A 10,654-nucleotide genomic window follows, 5' to 3' on the forward strand; every position below is an offset into this window, starting at 1 on the left:
CTGGGATTGTAATTGTTTTTTTTACTCTCCTTCCAGCCTTTCCCCCTTTCCCATGGTTTACTTAGCTAAACATTTGATCATTTTCAATAACATGGACTGGGAAAAGGAGCTTCAGGAAAACCCTCTGGGTAGGTCTGAAGACATTTTGTGATGAATGTAACAACTGGTTCTACCAGGAGGGCAGGAAGATAGGTAAACCTGGGCCTCCTGGAGTCAGGTGTTTCTAGGCACCAAAACACCCTGCAGTGAGACTCGGTGCCTGGCTCCTGTGATTTTATTCCTTGGAGATTCTGTTTGTCTTTCTGTATTCTGGCTGTTATCCCACCACGAATCTGTTCTATGTTTTTGTTTTTGTTTTTTTTTTTTTATTCCTCTGTCCTTAACGTGAGTTCTAACGGTATCGTCTCTTTTCACTGATATTCCCTGACCCCATGGTCTGAAACCAATGGAGTCAGTTGTATTGAGCATGGCAGCTTCTACTAGAATTACTGGTTGGTGGCTCCTTCTTTAGTGGAGTAGTTTCTCTGGAATGTTCTGCATCTTACACCATGTCTGCCATCAACACTAAAGTTAGTAATAAAAGACCCCTCCTAGTGTGTCTTGTCCCAAACAGTCTAATAAGATGATATAAAAACGATTGCTTCTTCATGATATTTTCATTTTGTGGTTGATTCATTCCCTTCAAGGAAACATGCAGGTGACATAGACAGGTTTTATTTCTTACTGACAATGGAGTGCAATGGGAAGAAAGAAAGGCCAATGTGGTTTCAGAAAGTGTAGACGTAACCTCAGCGACTTTGCACTCAATTTTATCTCACTAACTCCTTCCATGTTGGATCAGTGGGCACTGGACAAGTGACTGGCCATGGCTTATGCATGGGCACTGCCACGCCCTGTTCAGGCCATGTCATCGGTCGAACAATCTGTCTGAGATTAAAACTATGACTGCAAACAGGATTGATCTGCTTTCCTAAGGGTGGGTCGCTCTCCCCCTAGCATCACACTCTACAGGATCAGGATGCAGCATAAGGCAGAAGAATGAAGAGCCATTGCAAAGTTGGGCAGTGCAGCTTTAGTTCCTGTGCCTATTGACGTCCACCCACTTTGCCGCCCTGTTGAAGGGTTCAGGATCATACCCTTTGGGAACACGTTATTTCCATTTCAAAATGTCAAATCCCAAGGATGATACTTAAAGTGATTGAAGTCACCCACTTTGGTAGGTTTTCAAGTGTTTCCTCCTTGACCCAATTCAGAGTCCTCTGCAACATTTCCTGAATCAGCCCTTAAGATTTAGGTTGCTATTAAATGCCTTCCGTTTAATTTGCTTCAGCGGCTAAATCCCCAGCATCTGGTCCTCAGCAAGTGATGGAAAAGACCTAAATGGCTCATGTTGTCCTCCGTGCAACCGGCATCCCACTTCCTCACCAAGGCAACCGACTGCGAGCCTTGCATTCTAAATGTGAGCTCATCCTTAATACAGCGAGAGAATGCATTTCTGTGAACTTGTGTTCTACACCTCTATTTATATATCCACATGTTTTTTGCTCCCTTCTAGATAACAAAACTCTGTGGCTGAAAGCACAAATTGCTTTAGTGACCTCATTTAATGTCTGTTCCTTCCTATTCCTTAATGCCATGGTCGGGAATTAAAACTGGGGGGGGGGGAGGGAGACACAAGGGGAAAGTTCAGATTTGTCACTGAAAATTCAAAAGGAATGAAGTATCTGGGTAAAGAACTGACTTGCAGTAGCAGAGGGTAGCAGTGCTCACTCAAGGATGCTGTAATGCATTGGTCTAACAATAAAGAAGTATTAGAGCACATTTGATTTAAAAGGAGCTTTGCAAAACTGGTATTGTAACCTTTTTCGGACTCCCAGCTGGGCTATCTGAATGGACATCCCTTGGTTGCACTGTAGTCTAGTGACGCACAACCTGAGCTTAACCTGGGCAATCTTCCCAGACGGCAGGGTCTGGAGTTTAACAAGAGGCACTTTACACAGCTTGAGAAGCACAGTTGTCTTAATAATCTGGTTTCTTCCTTTCCAAGCGAACTGTTTTTCTGTCTGGCCCTGTTGTTCCTTGCTCAGTGGTCTGCCTGGTAAACTGTGCTAGCTTTTGGCTTGGCCATAAGACCACACACATCACTCTAACTTGTTTCCAGTCTGCCTCCCATGAGTCTCCACATACAATCTCCATTCAAACAGGAGGTTGTATTTGCCATGGTGTGTGCTGGACCACAAGGTCAGCCGCTTGCTTTAGCTTTGCTGCCCTCCCTGCCTGGCATACTACGATCTGTGTGCACTGGCATCATGTAACATCTTCCAGGACAGTATCAAACAGAGCATCCTTTATTAACCCTTTCTATAATTGGGTAGACTCCTCTCTTAGATTTTGGTGCCTTTTAGGTCTTTCCTGGTACTATCCTAATGATAACTTGCTTTACTGAGAGTGATTATCTCAACGTATCTTTTCCCCTTATTATATACAACTTACAATATTCCCAAGGAACTCTTATTCATCCCTCTTGGTTATTAGCATAGCACATAGCTAACAAATTCAATTCTCAGGTGATATAAATTGGTGAACAGCAAAGAATTATATGCTAAAGCTTCATATATAAGGAAGGTAACAGGTTATCATCTGTATGCACTGTGGGCTGGGTTTTGACAGGTGTGGACCATGGTCTGGTAGAGCCCCTTCATGAGTGACAATGTAAGGCTGATAACATCAGCATTCGAGAGCCAGGATGCTAATGGCCCAAGTATGCATTTAGTCTATGGCTTGTCTTCATCAAGGCGGAGTGTTGGCCAAAGTAATCTGACCTGTGTATGACTCCTGATTCTGCTATTTGATAAATTTCTTCCCCTGGGCAAGTAAATTGAGTTCACATAAACACGACGCAGAAAGTGTTTTATATGATGCCCACACATGGGAAACATTCAATAAGTAGCATCACTTTTGATGGTATCAAGATGGTGAAGATAATTGTGATAGAATTCATATGGGCATCTCCTGTAATGTTCTAAAACTGTAAATAGCAGATTTGAAGATAATATATGGATGAGAAGACAAAGACAGAATCTCTGGGCCAACTGGCCAGACAGATTTTACAGAATCGGTGAGTCCCGGGTTCATTGAGACCTGCCTTAATAAATTAAGTGAGGAGTAATGGACAAAGACACGTGACATCAACTTCAGATCGCCACATACATATGTATACACATGCATGAAAATGTGCATGCATAAACACCTGCTCACACACATGCAAACACACACATAAAAATTTCCCCTTATAAAACACATCTCTAATGGCCTAAGGGCTACTCACTAGATTCTATCTCTAAAGGATTCTGTCACCTTTCAGTTTGGCAAGGGACCAAACCTGCACATAAGTCTTTGGGAGGGAGTTAGGACCTACCATCAAGTGTGTGATCATCCCAACTGATAAGTTGCTATTAATTCAAACTGACGTTTCTTTAATATTATGTAAAGATTTCCTTGAATCGTTTATTATCTTTGAATCAGATATTCAGTAAAACAGCAACTACAGTTTTCAGTAACTTTCAAGTGAATAAAATCTACGCAGAAGCAAATAAAGTCATTGCTATCATCCTGAACACTGAAAATTAATGAGGACGAGAAGAAGAAATAGATTGTGATGCTATTAGCATCATTATTTTCCACTTGTGATGTTGTCATGGTGATGCACATAAGTTAACATAGCAAAACCTTTTCCTTTTTAACTTGACTTATTCTGTTGTCTGTCATAATAGAAAAGAACGCCACACTTATTGCCTCAGCAGCTGAATGGAGAGCTCTTGATTGAATTGATAGATTTCATACTCTCGTGAATTGCCCATCACCAACAAGCTCTCGTTTTTCTGACTTCTTAGTTTCCACAAGAGGCTTCCTCATCTTTCCTCAGATTTTTCTCATCCTCTTTAGCCTTGGAAATCTCCTCTTGAAAGATAAGTGTGAACATTTATTAAATTTACAACTATTCAAATGTATCTCCATGAAATCAGTGACTACGTCTGTGTTATCGCTCTTCAATTTCTTCAGTTAAAAAACACGAAAAGGAGAAAAGGAATCTCTCATCCAAAAGAGTCCCAAAATATCCCAGTCATGGAAGAGGCCTATGAGTTCATAAAAAAAAAAAAAAAAGACTTCATTTTGCCCCTCTGATGGGGCTGGCACATGGCCCAGAGCAGACTGTTGGGTTGCCTGCTTCCAAGCCTTCATCAGGATTCCATGTGAGTGAATCAGGTCTGATGGAAGCTTGTTTTTCCCTGTTGTCAGGAGAAACTCAGGTACACATGAGGCCACTGGGGAGGGACAGAAATGAGGCAGAGGGTGAACATGGTCTGATGACCTGCTGCGATCAAAAGCAGGTTTGTCATCCCAGGAACTATTTCAGTCCCTGGCTTAAACCACTTTGAGCTGTGTTTCTGTCACTGTGAACTGAACAGCCCCTGTCTGATGCAAGCGACTTTGATTCATTCAGAACTCTCTGTGGCATGAATGTTAAGGAGGAAATTGTAATTCACTGTGTGAATTGTATTTTGCAGGGCTCGAGGGATGCCTAGATTTGCCCTGTGTATAAAAACTTGTAGGCAATTTGATGCAGTGTGTAAAAACAGCTTTGGAACAAAGCAACAACAAACTACCTGTTTCCAAATTCTGCTTCTTACTGCTGCTGCTACTGACTCGAGAATATCATTTGTTATCCCCGACTTTTCCCTTTCTGGTTTTTATTTTTATGAGTAGATGTATTGTGTAACACATAGTATGTGCACACTTGGGTTGAGAGTAGGATGGGTCTGGGACAGCTTCTGAGAAGGACCTCATTCTGGACACGGTGAACACATTTTATAATTCAGCTGTCAGAAAGCAGAAGCAGGTTTTGTATCTCTGTGAGTTGCAGGCCACCTCCCTCATTGTGAGGGAGGGAGGGAAGGAGAGGGGGAGGGAGAGAGGGAGGGAGAGAGGGAGGGAAAGAAAAAGGGAGTAAGAAAGGGAGGGAAAGAGAAGAGAGAGGGAGAGGGAGGGAGAGGAAGGAACGGGGACGGAGAACTCAATGTCCCGATTACTCTGAAGCCATATGGGTCAGGTAGAACCACCGCTATGATCTCAACACACAACCCCTGTGTTCATGGGAAACACATCCATAGAACCAACCAGATTTTACAGCCAGAGTTATTCCTTAACCACCTAAATCTGCTCATGCCAATCCCCTCTATAAAATCCTTCAGCATCTATCTATCCCCATATTCCTGTATGTGTGTTACAAGGAAATTCCTTCCAGAGCTGCCCAAGGCCACTGCCAAGCCACACACATCTCTGTGAAAAGAAGCTTCTTTCCTAGGTTGATGCACCAACATCGGGCAGGGCACACGCAGCACAGCCTTATGCGTGCACCCCTGACTCACCCATGCTCATCATGCTTGCCTGATCTCCTAGTCAGGAGATCTGCCCTCCCGGCCTCCAGCCACCAGGAACCGTCTTCAGCCTTTCCAAGCGCCAGACAGCTCTCCTTCTCATGACTCTGCTTCACCAACCTGTCTCGGTACGGAAGTCTTCTATCTTTGCTGCGGATGTGAGAAACTCCCCGACCTCTTCCAAGTGAAGCACCTCTTTCCCATTCTTCTTTGCCCCCCTTCTGTGACACTTACTCAAATGTTATTTTATTATAATCTTTTATTGAATTATCTGATTTCCCCTCTAGGTTTTCTAGGGCTCCAATGTGTAGAAAAATCACATTCACTTAGAAAGCAGGTTTAAAAGTAGAGACGATTTGAGACCTTAGTCCTAGAGCTTGTCCTTCCTTTACTCAGACCCTAAGAATGCATTTTGTTCTGTGTTTTGCTTGTTTAACACAAAGCACATGGGCATTCATGTCAGACTTCCAGATTTGAACCACGGCTCTGTCATATTCTCAAGGTATAAGCTAAAGCAAGGCAATTAGTGTCCATTGTCTTCATTTTCCCAACCGTAAAATGATGATACATAAAGCACAGGGTTGGTCTGGTGATGATACTGTAGTCCATGATACTGGTGGAACATAGCATATAATTAGACTGACTGTGGTTTTGATGGAAGCAGTCGCCTGGTCACACACTTGGAGAGGCACAGTGAGGGATGGGGTCTGTTTTGTTCATTTCCGTCCTCAGAACCCAGAACTGTGCCTACTGTATAGCAGTCACCCACTCTGTTCTCCTCTTGTTCCTGAGGGATTCTTTTCTGCCCCAGCCATTTGATGCTTCTCCCTGTATTGTGGAGGATGCAACACGCATTGTTTTGTCATCGTGCCTTGCCTATGGCCTAAGTTAGAAGCATCATAAGGACAGAGGATGTGCCTGATGCTCCTGCTGTCCCCACGCAACAGGGCTTGTCATGCTTCTTCAAACAAGTGGATGTCTCCATACACGACAACACACAGCAGTTGGCCCTCCCGGAAAACACAGACTGAAGCATCCAACATCTTATTCCACATCCTCTATCACATTGTAATCTGGACCCTGTTCCATGTCACTGTACCGGAAAGCAGATACAGAACTGTGGGTTGTTCTTGGTAATAGAATCTCTTCCTTCATTGAGTCTCAGTGATGCATGGCAGGGGTCTACTGTTAAATATTTGAAGAGCATCTCTTTGAAGAGGGGGTGGAGGGAATCCCCACTTTTCAGTGCTGATTTCAATGGTGTAGATATTCTCACCATATCTGATTTCAAACTACTAATGGCTGTCAGTGACCATAAAAATCAACAAGAGATATATACAATTTGCCCTTGGGAACTGGTAAGAACAAGCTGAGAACTGTCATTAGTTAAGTAGCTGGGATCTCCAGGACAATGTAGGTGTGCAATTGGGAAGCTTTCTAAATGACTGGGGACTTCCTTTGGACTTCTAACCACCTCACCTTCCAATGGAGAGCTGCCTTGTTCAATACACAGCAATTACAACAAACTACTGGGATTTGTGGTGAGGACTTAGGGACATCTGTTGTAAAGCTTTCAGCCAAGTGCCACAGGTCAGAAGATGTCAAATGTTCTGCGTGATGTGGGTGTTAGAACCTAGGTCTGATGATGTTCTGGGTCACTGGTTCTCAACCTGTGGGTTGCTACCCCTTCACTGGGGTTGCCTAAGACCAGCTGCATGCCAGACAGTTACATTATAATTCATAACACTAGAAAAATTACGGTTATGAAGTAGCAACAAAAAATAATTTTATGGTTGGGGGTCACCGCAGCATGGGGAACTCACTGCATTAAAGGGTCACAGCATTGGGAAGGTTGAGAACCACAGCTCTGGATGATAACAGTCCCAGTCTTTTAACTCAGATCTATTTTAAACAATCCATCATTAATTGGTTTCACGTTAGCTCAGTACTTACTGATGAAGCATGAACTGAACAATTTAAAGTTTCTTTTTTATTATTTTCCAGCGAACATATGCATTCGCTCTTTTAATCCTTAGATCTGTCTTATGAGGCAGATTCTACATGTTTTATAGGTGAAGAAACAGGAGTATAGGGAGGGAAGGAATATAAATCATAGGGTTATCTAGGGTGTTGTGAGCCATACTTTTGGGGTGACTTCTGCCTCACTCCTAGGAGCAGCAGGTTCGTATGTTCCAGGGTAGGGGCATGAGTATTAGACATTCTAGGTTAGAAAGAAACACAGAGACACAGAATAGTGACAGAAGGGCAATTCAGTGACTACTAAATGCTGTGCCGGGTGGTGGTGGCGCACGTCTTTAATCCCAGCACTCGGGAGGCAGAGGCAGGTGGATCTCTATGAGTTCGAGACCAGCCTGGTCAACAGAGCTAGTTCCAGGACAGGCTCCAAAGCCACAGAGAAACCCTGTCTCGAAAAGCCAAAAAAAAAAGTAAAAAAAAAAGTAAAAAAAAAAAGTAAATTCTTCTGAGTTCTCTGTTAACCCATGTTTAATTTTCCATAAACTTTTAGACCCTAATACCAAAGGGGGTAAGAAGGCAAAAGACTACTTTAACATGACACAAAGGACAACCAGAACAGTTACTTGCTTCAATAATACTTGAGACATGAATTCATTAATTCCTGAAAAAAGTATTTGATGTTTGGGGCAGTAAACTCACCTTAGACCAAGTATTCTGCAGGCAATCATTCCCTAAGTCAAACCTCCTATTTCAAAAGAAGGAGCAGAAGCAGGCTTGAATTCTCTGACCTTTGGTCAACTTAGAGCAGATCCACTTCTACAGGCCCTCTTAACATCCAAAACACCAAGTAACCGCAACCTAGGTCAGGATCTCTTGTTTTGTAGCCACACCTGTTGTTGACAACTTTTAAAGAGCAAATAGAAGCTCTCTGACCTTCAGAAAAGGTGGAACGGGCTCACATTTTTTGGGAAGCCTGGGAGACTTCAGCTGCATACACAAGACAAGACGTAGGGGACTGAAGAGTGTAACTAGATTCACCTTCCAGGCTGTGGATAGAGCTGGGTGGGCAGACAGTGGTGGTGCAAGTTCACTCTGCCTTTTCTCATCTGCCTTTAACACTCCATGGGGAATCTATGCACATCACAAACTGTGAGATTCTCTTGGGAGGCACTGGTCCTCAGTTGCCTCAAGATCTAGAAGAGAAGATCCTGTTTGCACTAGCTTCCTAAGACCTGCTCTTACAACCTGATCATACCATGCCACTCATGCCATAGGATGCTGGTTACCTAGCAACACCCTTCCTCCCCTTTCCAATAATAATAGTAGTTCTGGAGACAAGGTTAGCTAGACCAATAAGTCATAGCTTCCCTTAAGCTTTCTGTGGTAGGGCAGCTACTTTTCAAATGTTTGTGAGAAGTGAAGTTTTGGAGCCCAGGGATGGGAATCCCTTTCACCTTGACTAAAGGTGAGAGAGTTGAGGCCTATTCTTGTTCCTTCAAGGTTATGACTGGAGATTTGACCCAGGGTGTGACTGCCTCCCTGCCTCTGGGATGCTTGACCTAGGGTGTGGTCACTGCACGTCCTGCCTAAACAACAGAATACTTTAAGGATATAGTTACTTGATATTTTGGGTATTGAAGAAGTAATTGCTCTGTTTGTTCTCTGTATCATGGTAATGCAGTCTTTGCCTCCTCCCCCACCCTTTTGGGTTGGGGTACACAAGCATATGGAGAATAAATACGGTCAGATTCCGTACTCACTGGGTTGCCTTCCCAACTTTATTCTGTGTCTCTGTCTATTTCTTTTATATCTGCCTAACATTTCTAATCCACATACCCCAACCCTGGACTGTACAACCCCATCAAGGCTGGACCCCGACAGTGAAGTGTGTAATTTCTGGGTTATGCTTTAATAAGGAAAAGCAGAGGCTGGAGAGATTAATCAGTGATTAATAGCTCTACCAGAGGGCCTGAGTTCAATTCTCCTCACTGACAGAGTAACTCTATAACTCTTTTTTCCAGGAGATCTGATGCCCTCTTTTGGCCTCTGAAGGCACCAGGCATGCAAGTAGTACAGAGCCATAGCCATATATGTAAGCAAAACACTCAAATACAAAAAAAAAAAATTAAGGAAAAACACATCCCACTTCCCACATTCTTGGACCAGATGGCGTAGTTGTAAATTTGGAGATGTGCATTGAAGTCTTACCCCTGAAAACTGTGAAGAACATAACAAGAGCATCATGTTGAGTTTTGCAGAGAAGAAATAAACATTTAGCTAATCTTACTTTGGTGTTCTGTGACACGACACACACAACCACCAATGGACCCTCAGCTTATGATAGAACTACGTGCGAATTGCATCTTCCACATTGGCGTCATTATTTTCTGCTGAGGTTGACTCTAACATTTCTGTTTCTAGATTTAGCTACTATCCTTGTTTATCCATGTCTGTCCCCATAAAAATGCCTTTTCCCAGTTGGTGATAAAACTCAGAGAATTGTCCAGATGGAGCTCACAGGACCTGCCAGTCAAGTTTACACTTCAGACCCTTTTAATGTTGTTGATACCACATCCTGGCTCCTACGATGTTCCTTCAAGTGTCTTGTTTCTTTTTCCACTTCAGAGGCAGGGGATTTAGAGTAGCACCCTTTGAACCTGGTTCAAGACGCAAGTATACACTACTAAAGCGGATATGACCTGAGGCCACATCCAGGGAGCTATGCTTTCTTTGCAGTATGGGTGACTAATACATGTTTTTCCTTTGTATCCATGGTAGGCTTTACCTTCCTGGTCCCTGGGGTTACTAATACCAATCAACATGCAACTAAACCAATAATTCATACATGAACAGCCTTTGGATGGCTGATAGGTTTTCTTGCCTACTACATCTGTCCAGCCTAGACTTAATGGGGTTTACAAATGTAGGATGTAGTAATAGGCGCAGCTGGGCTGCGTCCCCAGCACCCCGGCGGCCTGGCTAGCTTATGCCCTGAAATAACAACACATAAACTGTACTTAAACACTGCTTGACCCATTTCTAGCTAGCCTCTTCTAGGCTAATTCTCACATATTAATTTAGCCCATTTCTAATCATCTGTATAGCACCAAGAGGTGCGCTTACCAGGAAGATTCTAGCCTATGTCCATCCTGGGTCGGAGCTTCATCAAGTCTGCCTCAGAGAGCAGAGCTCTCGCGTGGGCCTGGCAGAGGGGAGCATGGAGTCTCTGCTCCAGAGAG

The sequence above is a fragment of the Microtus ochrogaster genome, chromosome 19, assembly GCF_000317375.1.
Source record: "Microtus ochrogaster isolate Prairie Vole_2 chromosome 19, MicOch1.0, whole genome shotgun sequence".
NCBI classification, from domain to species: Eukaryota; Metazoa; Chordata; class Mammalia; order Rodentia; family Cricetidae; genus Microtus; species Microtus ochrogaster.